This window comes from Oncorhynchus kisutch, linkage group LG22, assembly GCF_002021735.2.
Source record: "Oncorhynchus kisutch isolate 150728-3 linkage group LG22, Okis_V2, whole genome shotgun sequence".
In the NCBI taxonomy this organism is placed as follows: domain Eukaryota; kingdom Metazoa; phylum Chordata; class Actinopteri; order Salmoniformes; family Salmonidae; genus Oncorhynchus; species Oncorhynchus kisutch.
In genome coordinates this window covers 41,777,943-41,797,956 of record NC_034195.2, presented here as the reverse complement: position 1 = coordinate 41,797,956, position 20,014 = coordinate 41,777,943, and the positions used below count along the sequence as shown (strand labels likewise).

At 43.0% G+C, this 20,014-nt stretch overlaps 1 protein-coding gene across 2 annotated transcripts in view; it reads left to right on the top strand.

Moving 5' to 3' along the window:
* Positions 1-1,875: 1,875 nt before the first annotated feature.
* Positions 1,876-20,014, top strand: part of tead1a (TEA domain family member 1a) — a 100,387-nt gene continuing 82,248 nt past the window's right edge. For both annotated transcript variants that reach the window (XM_031801990.1, XM_031801989.1), the window contains exons 1-2: positions 1,876-2,033; positions 2,444-2,548. The gene's annotated coding sequence lies outside the window, so the exon portion shown is untranslated. The remainder of the gene's footprint in view (positions 2,034-2,443; positions 2,549-20,014) is intronic.

Sequence of the window (20,014 nt, the reverse complement as noted above, 5' to 3'; positions counted from 1 at the left end):
TCTAATTTTCCAGATCTTCTCTCAATGACAAATGATGTTCAAATCAAGTAGCCACTTAATGATACTGCAACCATGGGACTGTCACTGGCCAAGGCAGAGAGAAAAGGAATTAAGACAGAGCACCATAACATGTTTATTATACAACAGCATATGTCAAGTTCCAGATGTTATATTAAGGATTTAATTCCCATGATCTATCTGTTCTTCTCAAAACATGGCTTAGTAGAGGTCACATTTAACCCCTGACCTCAGGGTGTGGGGGGGTCAACCTTAGTCAGCTAAAACAATAACCATCAACAGGTTACACACTTATGGACAGGCAAGGGTATCTGTGCTTGAAAATGAGACTTTTTAATAATGTTTCTGCTTGTGCATTATATTTGCAGTGCACCACATTATCCTGTGTGTATTACTGTGAGTGATTTAAGAAATGGCCGCTACATTGGCTTCCTGCCAAGGCTAAGGCTGATTTCAAGGTTTTACTTCTAACCTACAAAGCATTACATGGACTTGGTCCTACCCATCACCATTTGGTCCTGCCGTACATACCTACACGTATGTTATGGTCACAAGACGCAGGCCTCCTTACTATTCCTGGAGGCAGGGCTTTCCTTTAGAGCTTTATTTTTATGGAATGGTCTGCCTATCCAGGTGAGAGACGCGGAATCGGTCTCAACCTTTAAGACTTTACTGAAGACATCTCTTCAGTAGGTCCTATGATTGATTGTAGTCTGGCCCCGGGGAGCGAAGGTGAACGGCAAGGCACAGGAGTGACAAACCCCCCTTACTGAGTCACTGGCTTGCTAGTGCTCTCCCATGCCATCCCTAAGAGGGGTGCATCACATTGTGACAGGCATTTTTCGCTATACTCTACTTGAGTGGGTTGATCTTCCTGTGATTGATTGAGTAGTTTGTTTTTACACATGTAAGCAAACACGTGGTTGTAAAAACACCCTGTCCATTTATGACCTTACAGCCTTTTCCAATGGTCAAAACCATGCTTTGTTGAGCAGGTCAGAAGTTGAGAGCGGCAGTTGTAGGTACAGTTCACTAGCACATACATCGACTTGAAATCACTGGCCACTTTAATAATGGAACACTAATCACTTTAATAATGTTTACATATTTTGCATTACTCATCTCATATGTATATACTGTATTCTATACTATTCTACTGCATCTTAGTATATGCCGCTCTGACATTGCTCACCCAAATATTTATATATTCTTAATTCCTTTACTTTAGATTTGTTTGTATTGGGTGTTTTGATGTGAAATTGTTAAATATTACTTGTTAGATATTACTGCACTGTTGGGAGTTATAAACACAAGCATTTCGGTACACCCGCAATAACATCTGCTAAACACGTGCATGTGACAAATAATATTTGCTTTGATTTGATATGATGCAGGGGGGAAGATTATAGTGACACAAACAAACATGCCATGATAATAACAATGCAGGTGCATTGCTAGGTAACTTGAAAATCAACTTGGACAGGAACATTATCTCTTAGGCTACATAATCAATTCCAACAGCCAGGTTTTCTTTTTACTAAATATGTTTGGAAAGACTTCGTATTGATAATATATTGTCAACCAACAATCTTATTACTTGGTGGATCATTCGTAGAATCTACGTGTTATTTTTTTTCTAAACAGAAAAATCACAGAGTGATAGTATAATATGCTCACAGTTTTTTTCCGTTTCTTTGAATGGAGTTTGGGTGCAGTACTGTTTTGTTGAAAGTGCAGTCCCTCCCACCCGTATGGCTCAGTGGCATCAGAGTTTATGATGACGCCACTCTCGCCCCGCCCCACAAACTCCATCTTTGCGTTAATTTCATTCCTGCTCTCATTCCGGGCATACTTTACATCTCTGTAGATGCGCAGTGAATTTTACACACTTCAGCCGGCTGGTCTGAAGAAAAAAATCCTTGGCAGTTCTAAAAAAACAACAACATCTCAGCCCTTACAGCAAAACCGAAATACAGCGAAAATTGTTACAATTAAGCATAATAGAGGTGTTTAAGGTAAGTTTGCTACTACTTTTTACGAAAAGTTATTGTGGTGCGTTTGTATAGTAGATTACTGGAAAATCAAAAGTGGTCAGATTTAATTGGAAAATAAATATTGAAGGTTGACTACTATATCACAAATATGTATCTTATGTATGAAATAGAATTAAGCCACTTGTGAAATAAATTGTAGAAACTATGCGAACGTGCCATATTGGCTGGCTGGAGCCTACGTCGGAGAGCTGTGTCTTTCACTTTGTCCATAGACGTCGTCCGACAATGCATGAACATCTTTGACATTTTTTACATTTTTTTCTGAAGAAAATGTTGGATATTGCAACAGTATATCCACCAAGTACTGCAGAACACATATGGTTTACTTTACATTCGTCTAAGTTATTATCTTTGTGTTTTTCCCCGTACAGGCAGGGAGTTGCCGTCAGGGATATTTTGCTTTCTGTGCGCAACAAAGCATACGAGTCAGAAGGACTTGTTGCATCCTCGGGTTTTCATTTGGCCCTTTGATAACTGTAAGTAGAATATACATTGTATTCTTCCAATATACAATTTCGTTGATATACATATTGTATCCTTATCAGTAACTTGTTCCGTGTGGAATTATTGTTGGGTATGATATTTACCCCTGAAGGACTTTTCCTTAAAAGTTAGTTTTACATTTCCCATATAAATAAACATTATTTTTTCATTATTTTAACTATCTGGTGTATTATGTGTGAATGAGAAAGTTTTTACAGAGCAGCCTTTGTTAATGATTCACTTGTGTAATACTGCACCTTTACTACCCTCCTGTGATTTCATGAATCTGGGCAAGAAACTAGACGCTTGAACATCATCTTATAACTGAAAATATTTGTGTAATTTGGTTTATCAGTGCTGTGATTAAATGATTTGAAATACTGCATTAATCACCATTCTCTCATCAGAGAAAATATGCCAGCAATTAGAAGTTGGTTTTGATCATGCTTAATGAAATGTTAATAACCTGCTTTCTGAAGTTACATTTTAATTCTACTACTTTTTTTGGCACAATGTGAAACATCTCATCTCATTTAGATAATTCAGTGATATCTTCAATGAAGTACTGACTTGAATCTAATGTCGTCAAGTATTCAGGTTTACTTGTCTGTATTTGTTTCCTGCGTGATGTGTTATGAAACAGTTTTTCAATCAGACCATTGGTATGTCACTAAAGTTAATGTGATTATCACTTTCCTAAAAGTAGACTTTATTAGTTGTTACATTTAAAATAAAGCTTGAAATAAATATTTTGTCTAGCCAAGAGGGACATTGAAGATGAAACCTCTTCTGAAATCAGAAGGATGGTGGCAGGTGCATTACGAGTTACTTCTGGGAGTAGAGGACTGTGTGGAAATTGGACAAGAGGAGGAAGGAATGGAAAGGGGGCATTTTATTGTCTTTGTTGTGTTTAGGCTATGAGTGTATGGAGCTGTTGAATCACCATGGGCAAACCGTCCTATTCTCCAGTCCGTTGACATCTGGTTTCAGTACTTCATGCACCTGTAGAGGGGGGAAAATGCAAATCCTGACATTTGCGCTTACCCCTCTGCGCAGTGCAAATGGGGACTAATGACCATTTGTTTGGCTGCCTCACTGTCTAGGCCAGCCTATTGTTATACCAGAAACAGGCGGTAGTGGTTGAAGCACCATATGGCTCCTGTGTGCCTAGTCAGTGCTATCTGTTCATTTAGCTTATCAATGGCATTACAATATGGTTGATTTTTGAGTCGCCAGCTATTTTTTCTTCTTTGTACAGGGAAAAGCAGTCTCCACAGCCTTAGAAACAGGGCTGGATTAATGCAGGGTCTTACCGGGCTGAAGCTCCTAGGCCAGAGGGGGGCCTAAGAGGGAGCAACAAATACATTAAGGAAATATATACAGTATACAGTGGGGCAAAAAAGTATTTAGTCAGCCACCAATTGTGCAAGTTCTCCCACTTAAAAAGATGAGAGAGGCCTGTAATTTATATCATAGGTACACTTCAACTATGACAGACAAAATGAGATTTTTTTTTTTTTAAATCACATTTTTGGATTTTTAATGAATTTATTAGCAAATTATGGTGGATAATAAGTATTTGGTCACCTACAAACAAGCAAGATTTCTGGCTCTCACAGACCTGTAACTTCTTCTTTAAGAGGCTCCTCTGTCCTCCACTCGTTACCTGTATTAATGGCACCTGTTTGAACTTGTTATCAGTATAAAAGACACCTGTCCACAACCTCAAACAGTCACACTCCAAACTCCACTATGGCCAAGACCAAAGAGCTGTCAAAGGACACCAGAAACAAAATTGTAGACCTGCACCAGGCTGGGAAGACTGAATCTGCAATAGGTAAGCAGCTTGGTTTGAAGAAATCAACTGTGGGAGCAATTATTAGGAAATGGAAGATATACAAGACCACTGATAATCTCCCTCGATCTGGGGCTCCACGCAAGATCTCGCCCCGTGGGGTCAAAATGATCACAAGAACGGTGAGCAAAAATCCCAGAACCACAAGGGGGGACCTAGTGAATGACCTGCAGAGAGCTGGGACCAAAGTAACAAAGCCTACCATCAGTAACACACTACGCCGCCAGGGACTCAAATCCTGCAGTGCCAGACGTGTCCCCCTGCTTAAGCCAGTACATGTCCAGGCCCGTCTGAAGTTTGCTAGAGAGCATTTGGATGATCCAAAAGAAGATTGGGAGAATGTCATAAGGTCAGATGAAACCAAAATATAACTTTTTGGTAAAAACTCAACTCGTCGTGTTTGGAGGACAAAGAATGCTGAGTTGCATCCAAAGAACACCATACCTACTGTGAAGCATGGGGGTGGAAACATCAAGCTTTGGGGCTCTTTTTCTGCAAAGGGACCAGGACGACTGATCCGTGTAAAGGAAAGAATGAATGGGGCCATGTATCATGAGATTTTGAGTGAAAATTCCTTCCATCAGCAAGGGCGTTGAAGATGAAACGTGGCTGGGTCTTTCAGCATGACAATGATCCCAAACACACGGCCTGAGTGGCTTCTTAAGAAAGGTCCTGGAGTGGCCTAGCCAGTCTCCAGATCTCAACCCCATAGAAAATCTTTGGAGGGAGTTGAAAGTCCGTGTTGCCCAGCAACAGCCCCAAAACATCACTGCTCTAGAGGAGATCTGCATGGAAGAATGGGCCAAAATACCAGCAACAGTCAGGGCAAGGTGTCTGGTAACATGACCGAATACAAACAGTGCAGCTATTCCCTCCGCAAGGCTATCAAACAAGCTAAGCGCCAGTACAGAGACAAAGTAGAATCTCAATTCAACGGCTCAGACACAAGAGGCATGTGGCAGGGTCTACAGTCAATCACGGACTACAGGAAGAAATCCAGCCCAGTCACGGACCAGGATGTCTTGCTCCCAGGCAGACTAAATAACTTTTTTGCCCGCTTTGAGGACAATACTGTGCCACTGACACGGCCTGCAACGAAAACATGCGGTCTCTCCTTCACTGCAGCCGAGGTGAGTAAGACATTTAAACGTGTTAACCCACGCAAGGCTGCAGGCCCAGACGGCATCCCCAGCCGCGCCCTCAGAGCATGCGCAGACCAGCTGGCCGGTGTGTTTACGGACATATTCAATCAATCCCTATACCAGTCTGCTGTTCCCACATGCTTCAAGAGGGCCACCATTGTTCCTGTTCCCAAGAAAGCTAAGGTAACTGAGCTAAACGACTACCGCCCCGTAGCACTCACATCCGTCATCATGAAGTGCTTTGAGAGACTAGTCAAGGACCATATCACCTCCACCCTACCTGACACCCTAGACCCACTCCAATTTGCTTACCACCCAAATAGGTCCACAGACGATGCAATCTCAACCACACTGCACACTGCCTTAACCCATCTGGACAAGAGGAATACCTATGTGAGAATGCTGTTCATCGACTACAGCTCGGCATTCAACACCATAGTACCCTCCAAGCTCGTCATCAAGCTCGAGACCCTGGGTCTCGACCCCGCCCTGTGCAACTGGGTACTGGACTTCCTGACGGGCCGCCCCCAGGTGGTGAGGGTAGGCAACAACATCTCCACCCCTCTGATCCTCAACACTGGGGCCCCACAAGGGTGCGTTCTGAGCCCTCTCCTGTACTCCCTGTTTACCCACGACTGCGTAGCCACGCACGCCTCCAACTCAATCATCAAGTTTGCGGATGACACAACAGTGGTAGGCTTGATTACCAACAACGACTAGACGGCCTACAGGGAGGAGGTGAGGGCCCTCGGAGTGTGGTGTCAGGAAAATAACCTCACACTCAACGTCAACAAAACTAAGGAGATGATTGTGGACTTCAGGAAACAGCAGAGGGAACACCCCCCTATCCACATCGATGGAACAGTAGTGGAGAGGGTAGCAAGTTTTAAGTTCCTTGGCATACACATCACAGACAAACTGAATTGGTCCACTCACACAGACAGCATCGTGAAGAAGGCGCAGCAGCGCCTCTTCAACCTCAGGAGGCTGAAGAAATTTGGCTTGTCACCAAAAGCACTCACAAACTTCTACAGATGCACAATCGAGAGCATCCTGGCGGGGTGTATCACCGCCTGGTATGGCAACTGCACCGCCCTCAACCGTAAGGCTATCCAGAGGGTAGTGAGGTCTGCACAACGCATCACCGGGGGCAAACTACCTGCCCTCCAGGACACCTACACCACCCGATGCTACAGGAAGGCCATAAAGATCATCAAGGACATCAACCACCCGAGCCACTGCCTGTTCACCCCCCTGTCATCCAGAAGGCGAGGTCAGTACAGGTGCATCAAAGCTGGGACCGAGAGACTGAAAAACAGCTTCTATCTCAAGGCAATCATACTGTTAAACAGCCACCACTAACATTGAGTGGCTGCTGCCAACACACTGTCAATGACACTGACTCAACTCCAGCCACTTTAATAATGGGAATTGATGGGAAATTATGTAAATATATCACTAGCCACTTTAAACAATGCTACCTTATATAATGTTACTTACCCTACATTATTCATCTCATATGCATATGTATATACTGTACTCTATATCATCGACTGCATCCTTATGTAATACATGTATCACTAGCCACTTTAACTATGCCACTTTGTTTACATACTCATCTCATATGTTATACTGTACTCGATATCATCTACTGTATCTTGCCTATGCTGCTTTGTACCATCACTCATTCATATATCCTTATGTACATATTCCTTATCCCCTTACACTGTGTATAAGACAGTAGTTTTTTTGGAATTGTTAGTTAGATTACTTGTTCGTTATTACTGCATTGTCGGAACTAGAAGCACAAGCATTTCGCTACACTCGCATTAACATCTGCTAACCATGTGTATGTGACAAATAAAATTTGATTTGATTTGATTTGAAAAAAGACTTACAGAAAACGTTTGACCTCTGTCATTGCCAACAAAGGGTATATAACAAAGTATTGAGATAAACTTTTGTTATTGACCAAATACTTATTTTCCACCATAATTTGCAAATAAATTCATTAAAAATCCTACAATGTGATTCTCATTTTGTCTGTCATAGTTGAAGTGTACCTATGATGAAAATTACAGGCCTCTCTCATCTTTTTAAGTGGGAGAACTTGCACAATTGGTGGCTCACTAAATACTTTTTTGCCCCACTGTATATTATATATGTAGTGTTTGTGCGTATGGGTGTGTGTATATATACAGTTGAAGTCGGAAGTTTACATACACACGTTTTTCAACCACTCCACAATTTATTTATTTTTTCTCTCACCTTTATTTAACCAGGTAGGCTAGTTGAGAGTTCTAATTTGCAACTGCGACCTGGCCAAGATAAAGCATAGCAATTCGGCACATACAACAACACAGAGTAACACATGGAATAAACAAAACATAGTTAATAATACAGTAGAACAAAAGAAAACAAAAAGTCTATATACAGTGAGTGCAAATGAGGTAAGATAAGGGAGTTAAGGCAATAAATCGGCCATGGTGGCGAAGTAATTACAATATAGCAATTAAACACTGGAATGGTAGATGTGCAGAAGATGAATGTGCAAGTAGAGATACTGAGGTGCAAAGGAGCAAGATAAATAAATAAATACTGTATGGGGATGAGGTAGGTAAATAGATGGGCTATGTACAGGTGCAGTGATCTGTGAGCTGCTCTGACAGCTGGTGCTTAAAGCTAGTGAGGGAGATATGAGTCTCCAGCTTCAGAGATTTTTGCAGTTCGTTCCAGTCATTGGCAGCAGAGAACTGGAAGGAAAGACGACCAAAGGGGGTGGGGGCTTTGGGGGTGACCAGTGAGATATACCTGCTGGAGCGCGTGCTATGGGTGGGTGCTCCTATGGTGACCAGTGAACTGAGATAAGGCGGGGCTTTACCTAGCAGAGACTTGTAGATAACAAAGTCAAGGTATTGGAGTGGCCATCACACAGCCCTGACCTCAATCCTATAGAAAAGTTGTGGGCAGAACTGAAAAGGTGTTTGCGAGCAAGGAGGCCTACAATCCTGACTCAGTTACACCAGCTCTGTCAGGAGGAATGGGCCAAAATTCATGATGAAATAAATAAAAGCTGAAATAAATCATTCCCTTTTACTATTATTCTGACATTTCACATTCTTAAAATAAAGTAGTGATCCTAACGGACCTAAGACAGGGAATCTTTACTAGGATTAAATGTCAGGAATTGTGAAAAATTAGTTTAAATGTACTTGGCTAAGGTGTATGTAAACTTATGACTTCAACTGTATAATATACATTTATCCACGTGTACCTCTCCTCCCCCCATCTGACGAATAAGAGGTATAAACAGCCTGCTGTTGCCATTCTGCTACTCTTCAGATGGGGGGAGGAGAGGTGGTAGGGGGTACACGTGGATAAATGGGGGCCCCTGCCTTGATTGGATAACTGAGTAATAAAACTATTAAAATACTCTGCATAATAAATCAAATGTGACTGGTAAATTGTGTGAGTCAAGGGCTGGGCAAAAAATATAAAACATTCCAATTTGTTATCCAGCAGCAGGAGCCCACTCTCAATGTTCAAAAGACACCAGAGAGCATTATTTTGCCACAGAGGATCAATAGATAAAAAAAAAAAAACTGTGGATTAAATTTGATCACAATCACATTCAGGTAATTGCCAAAATACAGGACACACCAACATAGTATCTTAAAAGGCTCTTTGGCAACCAAGAACTGCCAGAAAACCTTCAATGCACCTTGGCATAGACCTAAAAGTGGACCTAAACCATGCCAGGAAAATGCACCCCACACCATAACATATTATTTGTATCCCTCATTTACTCAAATATTTCCTTTTATTTAGGCAGTTACCAGTTGGTTGCCTATAGTCGGGAAAGCCTGCTGGTGCCAAATGTACAGCTTTTTGCAGTAGTGGTCATAGAATTCTAATCCATAGAAGGGTTTTAGAACCTCTTACCCTGGCAGTTAGACTATTAAACTCATGGATACACTAGCAATGGCTGCCAGTTCTGACTTTAATGGGAACTGCCATGTATGGATTATATTTATATGGTTGGTTCCGGCTGTCTGTTTGCCTTTTACAAATTTCAAAATATAATTGCGGGAAAAACGTACTGTTTTTGCCTACTGAAAAGAGAAGACCAATCTGTCTGTACAACCAATAGATACACTACTGTTCAAAAGTTTGGGGTCACTTAGAAATGTACTTGTTTTTGAAAGAAAAGCACATTTTTTGTCCATTAAAATAACATCAAATTGATCAGAAATACAGTGTAGACATTAATGTTGTAAGCCATAGGCTACTCCTCACAGTGATGGCCGATGCGCTCCTATTGGCAATAGCCTATCTCAACATGAGCTACGTTGAAAAACAACATTGTAAAGATTTTGTTTGTTTACGTAGAATTGCACAAAATTGTTTTTTTTTAAAGGGCCATTTTTTTAATGAACCCTACTAACAAATGTTCCTAAAAATGCCTCTGCTCATCTCTGGCCTATGCCACATTGCAAATGTTATTATGGCTTTATTATAAAGGGCTTTTTCTTCAACAGTAAATGTACTGTAATTGAGGAGTCAGGATTAATTCTATGTGAAATGCCTGGACTTTATCCCCAAAAACTAAATGTTATTTCCATGTCTTTTTACGAACCATTGGTCTCGTCACAGTGTTATGAAACAGGTGAACAGGTGATTCACCTTCTTAGTGGGGGAAGGATGCACTGCTGTGTGAAACAAGAATCTCTCACGATTTCATCTGATTGCAAATGAGCATTCCTCTGCTATTCTGAAGTCTTAAATGGCAATTTTAAACATTTTTAGAAGTCATGGAAACTAAATTGGGTGTCAATGTTAACAATGTGTCATTCGGTCCCTCTGTCCTTTCCTTGTCTTATTCTCAGAGTAGTGAAAATGAATGCTGAGAGAGTGTCTGAGAGAGAGAGGTCTCATTTCTCTGGCCTGATAAGATGCCTTGTTATGTGGTACTTGCAGGAAATAAAATGTGTGGTGGCCACAGAGGAAGGCTGTATTTTGGGAGGGAGAGACAATTCAACAGAAAGTAAATGGAGTGTAAAAGAGAAGAGAGAAAATTAATTTGAAATATACATTTGGGAGGTTTGTTAAAGCAACAATGCGTGGCGCACTGGGCTGGTGTGTTGCAGTGCTAGTGCAGGGGCATGGGGGCAGGCTTTGTTTGGAGAGCAGGGGTACAATGGGCGTCCTCCGGGGACCTGGCTGCAGGAGGTCCGGCCACTCTAACCGCATGTTCCCCGGGCCTCCCTCTGTGCCCTGAGGTATACCCTGTGTCACAAAGGGAGAGTTTCATCACGGTCTGATGCACTGCTCTTTTAGCTCCACAAGGTACATGGTGGGTGCCACCCAAAAACATACAGCTGAGCATCTGCTCTAGCTGCAGCTGCAGGGAACCTCTGCCTGCCAGCTTCTTCTGGCTGCACTTTGGACCTGTACAGCAACCCTGAGACCACTGTAACTCTAGGGTTCGGACACACCAAACCACAGGGTTAGAAGGGTAAGGACAGACGAGGGTGCTTTCATTATCCCTTCTCATCTCCCTAGAAAGGCAGAAACCTAGAACCAGGCTCTGAGGGGTGGCCAGTCCTCTTCTGGCTGTGCCAGGTGTAAATTATAACAGAACATGGCTAAGATGTTCAAACGTTCATAGATGACCAGCAGGGTCAGATAATAGTAATCACAGTGGGTGCAACAGGTCAGCACCTCAGGAGTAAATGTCAGTTGGCTTTTCATTCAGAGTTAGAGACAGCAGGTGCGATAGAGAGTCCAAAACAGCAGGTCCGGGACAAGGTAGCATGTCCAGTGAGCAGGTCAGGGTTCCATAGCCGCAGGCAGAACAGTTGAAGCTGGAGCAGCAGCATGACCAGGTGGACTGGGGACAGCAAGGAGTCATCAGGCCAGGTAGTCCTGAGGCTTGGTCCTAGGGCTCAGGTGCTCTGAGAGAAGATAGCTAGAATTAGAGGGAGCATACTTAAATTCACACAGGACACCAGATAAGACAGGAGAAAGACTCCAGATATAACAGACTGATCCTAGCCCCCCGAAACATAAACTATTGCAGCATCAATACTGGAGGCTGAGAGAGGAGGGGTCGGGAGACACTGTCGTCCCGTCCAACGATACCCCCGGACAGGGCCAACTAGGCAGGATATAATCCCACCCATTTTGGTTCCCCCACACCACTAGAGGGATATCTTCAACCACCAACCTACTACCCTAAGACAAGGCCGGGTATAGCCCACAAAGATCTCCCCCACGGCACGGACCCGAGGGGGGTGCCAACCCGGACAGGAAGATCACGTCAGTGACTCAACCCACTCAAGTGACGCACCCCTCCTAGGGACGGCATGGAAGAGCACCAGTAAGCCAGTGACTCGGCCCCGTAATAGGGTTAGAGGCAGAGAATCCCAGTGGGGAGAGAGAGTGATAGATCCTGTTAGCTGTTTAGCCTACAGATGGTAGGGACCCACGAACCATGTGTCATGAGAGCAATATGCTAACCTTCCGTCAATGCATGAGTCAGAGCATGAAGCTAAAACAAACAGAGTTTTGACCTGTTCTGAAATGGGAAATCCAGGCTTCAACTACTTCCTTTCCATGGACTGAGGACAGTACAGTAGTATTGACAGCATGTACTGCTTATGCCACAAGTGAAAAAAATACCTTATTATAGACAATTTTTGGTTCCTGCAAAGGTATTGGCACTATGCTACTATTTTACTGTACTTCAACGTTGGTTCAGTACTAACGGTTATGATACACAGGAATATGGTATCAGACTATTTCAGTGGATATCTTTCTTTACAAGAGGTTAGATGTAGTCTAAAGAAAAGAAGTGCCCATCACTCTATGTTGCACTTCTTTCGATTACTAAAAGATGTCTTTGACTATTTGAATATATTGGGTTTGGACATTTCATTATGCGGTGCTGAAAAGGTCTATTTGTTGCGTCCTGAGCACCGATATTATCGCTTGCACAGTGCTCCTTGGGATGTTTAAAGCTTGGGAAATCTTTTTGTATCCAAATCCGGCTTTAAACTTCTTCACAACAGTATCTCGGACCTGCCTGGTGTGTTCCTTGTTCTTCATGATGCTCTCTGCGCTTTTAACGGACCTCTGAGACTATCACAGTGCAGGTGCATTTATACGGAGACTTGATTACACACAGGTGGATTGTATTTATCATCATTAGTCATTTCATTAGATCCTCACTGAACTTCTGGAGAGAGTTTGCTGCACTGAAAGTAAAGGGGCTGAATAATTTTGCACGCCCAATTTTTCAGTTTTTGATTTGTTAAAAAAGTTTGAAATATCCAATAAATGTCGTTCCACTTCATGATTGTGTCCCACTTGTTGTTGATTCTTCACAACAAAATACAGTTTTATATCTTTATGTTTGAAGCCTGAAATGTGGCAAAAGGTCGCAAAGTTCAAGGGGGCCGAATACTTTCGCAAGGCACTGTACCAATAGGTGCCCATCTTTGCGAGGCATTGGAAAACCTCCCTGGTCTTTGTGGTTGAATCTGTGTTTGATGTTCAACTGAGTGACCTTACAGATAATTGTATGTGTGGGTTACAGAGATGAGTAGTCATTCAAAAGTCCATGCAGCGTATTATGTGACTTGTTTAGCAAATTTTTACTCCTGAACTTATTTAGTCTTGGCATAACAAAGGGGTTCAATACTGATTGACTCAAGAAATGTCAGCTTTTCATTATTAAAAATAAAAACTGGGGAGGAAAACATAATGTGTGTGTGCGTGCGTGCGTGTGTGTGCGTGTGCATGCGTGCGTGCGCCAGACAGCCTGCCAGCCAGCCAGCGACAAATCAATTAAATTGAAGCTGTAACACAACAAAATGTGGAAAAAGTCCAGGTTTGCGAATACTTTCTTAAGGCACTGTAACTCTAATGAATTAAAATAACAGAATGGCACATTTTGAGACGAAATATTTCTGCTTTGAGTGTCACCAGTGCATATGGTTTTCTCATGCTGTAAAAGTTGTATTTTGAAATAGCGCTCAAGGGGTCATTTTTAAGAGATGTTTGGCAAGGATCGGCAACTTTGAAACTGCAGAACCTATATCACAGCAAACCAGCCTCTAAATTCCAGGATGAATGCCGTGACCAGAGGATGAGTGCCGCGAGCAGAGGATGAATGTCGCGAGCAGAGGATGAGTGCCGCGAGCAGAGGATGAATGCCGCGAGCAGAGGATGAGTGCCGCGAGCAGAGGATGAGTGCCGCGAGCAGAGGATGAGTGCCGCGAGCAGAGGATGAGTGCCGCGAGCAGAGGATGAATGCTGCGAGCAGAGAATGAGTGCCGCGAGCAGAGGATGAATGCCACGAGCAGAGGATGAATGCCGCGAGCAGAGGATGAGTGCCGCGAGCAGAGGATGAGTGCCGCGAGCAGAGGATGAGTGCCGCGAGCAGAGGATGAGTGCCGCGAGCAGAGGTCATTAAAGATCCCATGGCACTTATCGTAAGAGTAGGGGTGTTAACCCCAGTGTCCTGGCTAAATTCCCAATCTGGCCCTCAAACCATCACGGTCACCTAATAATCCCCAGTTTACAATTGGCTCATTCATCCCCCTCCTCTCTCCTGTAACTATTCCCCAGGTCGTTGCTGCAAATGAGAACGTGTTCTCAGTCAACTTACCTGGTAAAATAATGGATAAATAAATAAATAAAAATATAGCGAATATTCTTTGACATTTGGTTAGATGGCGTTATGTATTTACAAAACGTTGGTTTACTTCAATATAGCTGTAAGCTAGTGTGGATAGCAATTGGCCAACTCATTCAGTGCTACCGTAACGTTAGCAGGCAAGTAGGGCTAAAGTTAGCAGGCTAGTTGGCTAGCAACCTTACACGTTGATTTGTAACAAATTCATCAAGTATTTGCTTGTAAGTTGGCTGAAAATGTCATTGAAACCAGTAGTGTCATTGAAACCAGTAATGTCATTGAAACCAGTAGTGTCATTGAAACCAGTAGTGTCATTGAAACCAGTAGTGTCATTGAAACCAGTAATGTCATTGAAACCAGTAGTGTCATTGAAACCAGTAATGTCATTGAAACCAACTATTTGGTTTCATTTGAAGTTATATATTTAAAAGTTATTTCTGTTGGGAGTTTACATAATAAGGAATAGGCTGGCTTACCGGTTCCTCCATATAACATCACACCCTGGAAAAAAAAATTCTGACATGACTTCGGCATTCTTTGGAATTCTGATCGGTTTTATGTAATAATTCCCAAAATTTATTTTATTTATTTATTTTTTATTTTACCTTTATTTAACCAGGTAGGCAAGTTGAGAACAAGTTCTCATTTACAATTGCGACCTGGCCAAGATAAAGCAAAGCAGTTCGACAGATAAAACGACACAGAGTTACACATGGAGTAAAAACAAACATACAGTCAATAATGCAGTATAAACAAGTCTATATACAATGTGAGCAAATGAGGTGAGAAGGGAGGTAAAGGCAAAAAAGGCCATGATGGCAAAGTAAATACAATATAGCAAGTAAAATACTGGAATGGTAGTTTTGCAATGGAAGAATGTGCAAAGTAGAAATAAAAATAATGGGGTGCAAAGGAGCAAAATAAAAAAATATTAAATACAGTTGGGAAAGAGGTAGTTGTTTGGGCTAAATTATAGGTGGGCTATGTACAGGTGCAGTAATCTGTGAGCTGCTCTGACAGTTGGTGCTTAAAGCTAGTGAGGGAGATAAGTGTTTCCAGTTTCAGAGATTTTTGTAGTTCGTTCCAGTCATTGGCAGCAGAGAACTGGAAGGAGAGGCGGCCAAAGAAAGAATTGGTTTTGGGGGTGACTAGAGAGATATACCTGCTGGAGCGTGTGCTACAGGTGGGAGATGCTATGGTGACCAGCGAGCTGAGATAAGGGGGGACTTTACCTAGCAGGGTCTTGTAGATGACATGGAGCCAGTGGGTTTGGCGACGAGTATGACGCGAGGGCCAGCCAACGAGAGCGTACAGGTCACAATGGTGGGTAGTATATGGGGCTTTGGTGATAAAACGGATTGCACTGTGATAGACTGCATCCAATTTGTTGAGTAGGGTATTGGAGGCTATTTTGTAAATGACATCGCCAAAGTCGAGGATTGGTAGGATGGTCAGTTTTACAAGGGTATGTTTGGCAGCATGAGTGAAGGATGCTTTGTTTTGCGAAATAGGAAGCCAATTCTAGATTTAACTTTGGATTGGAGATGTTTGATATGGGTCTGGAAGGAGAGTTTACAGTCTAACCAGACACCTAAGTATTTGTAGTTGTCCAAGTATTCTAAGTCAGAGCCGTCCAGAGTAGTGATGTTGGACAGGCGGGTAGGTGCAGGTAGCGATCGGTTGAAGAGCATGCATTTAGTTTTACTTGTATTTAAGAGCAATTGGAGGCCACGGAAGGAGAGTTGTATGGCATTGAAGCTTGCCTGGAGGGTTGTTAACACAGTGTCCAAAGAAGGGCCGGAAGTATACAGAATGGTGTCGTCTGCGTAGAGGTGGATCAGGGACTCACCAGCAGCAAGAGCGACCTCATTGATGTATACAGAGAAGAGAGTCGGTCCAAGAATTGAACCCTGTGGCACCCCCATAGAGACTGCCAGAGGTCCGGACAGCAGACCCTCCGATTTGACACACTGAACTCTATCAGAGAAGTAGTTGGTGAACCAGGCGAGGCAATCATTTGAGAAACCAAGGCTGTCGAGTCTGCCGATGAGGATATGGTGATTGACAGAGTCGAAAGCCTTGGCCAGATCAATGAATACGGCTGCACAGTAATGTTTCTTATCGATGGCGGTTAAGATATCGTTTAGGACCTTGAGCGTGGCTGAGGTGCACCCATGACCAGCTCTGAAACCAGATTGCATAGCAGAGAAGGTATGGTGAGATTCGAAATGGTCGGTAATCTGTTTGTTGACTTGGCTTTCGAAGACCTTAGAAAGGCACGGTAGGATAGATATAGGTCTGTAGCAGTTTGGGTCAAGAGTGTCCCCCCCTTTGAAGAGGGGGATGACCGCAGCTGCTTTCCAATCTTTGGGAATCTCAGACGACACGAAAGAGAGGTTGAACAGGCTAGTAATAGGGGTGGCAACAATTTCGGCAGATAATTTTAGAAAGAAAGGGTCCAGATTGTCTAGCCCGGCTGATTTGTAGGGGTCCAGATTTTGCAGCTCTTTCAGAACATCAGCTGAATGGATTTGGGAGAAGGAGAAATGGGGAAGGCTTGGGCGAGTTGCTGTTGGGGGTGCAGTGCTGTTGTCCGGGGTAGGAGTAGCCAGGTGGAAAGCATGGCCAGCCGTAGAAAAATGCTTATTGAAATTCTCAATTATGGTGGATTTATCAGTGGTGACAGTGTTTCCTATCTTCAGTGCAGTGGGCAGCTGGGAGGAGGTGTTCTTATTCTCCATGGACTTTACAGTGTCCCAGAACTTTTTTGAGTTAGTGTTGCAGGAAGCAAATTTCTGCTTGAAAAAGCTAGCCTTGGCTTTTCTAACTGCCTGTGTATAATGGTTTCTAGCTTCCCTGAACAGCTGCATATCACGGGGGCTGTTCGATGCTAATGCAGAACGCCATAGGATGTTTTTGTGTTGGTTAAGGGCAGTCAGGTCTGGGGAGAACCAAGGGCTATATCTGTTCCTGGTTCTAAATTTCTTGAATGGGGCATGTTTATTTAAGATGGTTATGAAGGCATTTTTTTTAAATATCCAGGCATCCTCTACTGACGGGATGAGATCAATATCCTTCCAGGATACCCCGGCCAGGTCGATTAGAAAGGCCTGCTCGCAGAAGTGTTTCAGGGAGCGTTTTACAGTGATGAGTGGAGGTCGTTTGACCGCTGACCCATTACGGATGCAGGCAATGAGGCAGTGATCGCTGAGATCTTGGTTGAAGACAGCAGAGGTGTATTTAGAGGGGAAGTTGGTTAGGATGATATCTATGAGGGTGCCCGTGTTTAAGGCTTTGGGGAGGTACCTGGTAGGTTCATTGATAATTTGTGTGAGATTGAGGGCATCAAGTTTAGATTGTAGGATGGCTGGGGTGTTAAGCATGTTCCAGTTTAGGTCGCCTAGCAGCACGAACTCTGAAGATAGATGGGGGGCAATCAGTTCACATATGGTGTCCAGAGCACAGCTGGGGGCAGAGGGTGGTCTATAGCAGGCGGCAACGGTGAGAGACTTGTTTTTAGAGAGGTGGATTTTTAAAAGTAGAAGTTCAAATTCTTTGGGTACAGACCTGGATAGTAGGACAGAACTCTGCAGGCTATCTTTGCAGTAGATTGCAACACCGCCCCCTTTGGCAGTTCTATCTTGTCTGAAAATGTTGTAGTTTGGAATTAAAATGTCTGAATTTTTGGTGGTCTTCCTAAGCCAGGATTCAGACACAGCTAGAACATCCGGGTTGGCAGAGTGTGCTAAAGCAGTGAATAGAACAAACTTAGGGAGGAGGCTTCTAATGTTAACATGCATGAAACCAAGGCTATTACGGTTACAGAAGTCGTCAAAAGAGAGCGCCTGGGGAATAGGAGTGGAGCTAGGCACTGCAGGGCCTGGATTCACCTCTACATCGCCAGAGGAACATAGGAGGAGTAGAATAAGGGTACGGCTAAAAGCTATGAGAATTGGTCGTCTAGAACGTCTGGAACATAGAGTAAAAGGAGGTTTCTGGGGGCGATAAAATAGCATCAAGGTATAATGTACAGACAAATGTATGGTAGGATGTGAATACAGTGGAGGTAAACCTAGGTATTGAGTGATGAAGAGAGAGATATTGTCTCTAGAAACATCGTTGAAACCAGGAGATGTCATTGCATGTGTGGGTGGTGGAACTAATAGGTTGGATAAGGTATAGTGAGCAGGACTAGAGGCTCTACAGTGAAATAAGCCAATAAACACTAACCAGAACAGCAATGGACAAGACATATTGACATTAAGGAGAGGCATGCTTAGTCGAGTGATCAAAAGGGTCCGGTGAGTGGAGAGGTTGGTTGGTGATTTAGACAGCTAGCCAGGGCATCGGTAGCAAGCTAGCATAGGATGGAGGTCTGTTGTTAGCCACCTCTTGCATTCCGTCAGTAGATTAGTGTGGTTCCGTGTGGTAGAGGGGATTAATCCAAATCACACAACAACAACAAAAATAAAAACAATAGATATAGTTATAGAGGCCCAAGAAGAAAACATAATAATAATAATAAAATAAATAAATAAAATAAAAAAATAAAAAAATTGTCCGATTGTCTATTCAGATAGCAGCCGGTAAGACAGCTAACGGTTAGCAGGCCGCAGATGGGCGTTCAGGTAACGTCGCGACGGAGGAGCCAGCCGAATAACTCCTTCGGGTAGATAACGTCGGCAGTCCAGTTGTGAAGGCCCGGTGGGGCTCCGCGAAGGCAGTAAAACGGGTCCGGATAGGTGACTGCAGCCCAGGTGTGATTGATGGAACTCAGGAGTGATTGACGGAGCTTGCTAGCTCCGGAATAATTGATGTTTGCTCCGGAATCGACGAAGGCCGATAGTCACACGGATAGCAGCTAGCTAGCTGTGAGATCCGGGTATGAATGTCCAGAGAGCAGTCGAAATCCAGGGACATGGAGAGAAAAATTGGTCCGGTATGTTCCGTTCCGAGCCGCGCTGCACCGTACAGAACTGGCGATAGATTTTCGAGCTAAAGGATAGCTGATGACTACAAACCGTGGTTAGCTGAATACTAACGATTTGCCAGTAGAGGAGCTAACTAGCTTCTGAACTAGCTTCTGGATTAGCTTCTGGCTAGTTTCAGGCTAGCCTCTTGGAGTTTCTGGCTAGCTTCTTGGAGGATTACAGATCTGAGGTAAATAATACTTTTTTATAAATATACATTGGTGAGGCGGGTTGCAGGAGAGTGTTTTGAAGATGAGTTGATGGAAAATAAAAATAAAATGTATGTGAAAAAGTTGTAAATATATATATATACAGGACACGACAAGACGAGGACAAAAGACGTCTGAACTGCTATGCCACCTTGGATGTATGAAAAAAAAATTAGAAAATTAGGTAACTTTGTTTTGGGACTTTTGATGTGTATACTAATGTAACATAAGGATTTGCATGTGGTTACGTTTATGCTACCTATCTTGATGAAAGATCCGATATTAAGGGTATTTTTTTATCCCTATGGCACAGACAGCACATGGGGATTTTGACTTATATGGAGACACAAAAGGGAGAACCTGCTACATTAACAATACTTAACCAGTGCCAAAAAATAGAATGTTAACTAGAATTTAACCAGCTAAACTCATGGTACACACAGTATTCAAAGGAGGACTGAGGACAAAGCAATGCCCTGCATTCACCAAACATTTAACTAAGGAAAACAGATTTGTTTAATAGTAATTGTCTGATTGGAAGCTACGATTGTCTATCAAATGACATGGTCAAATGATTTAAATATG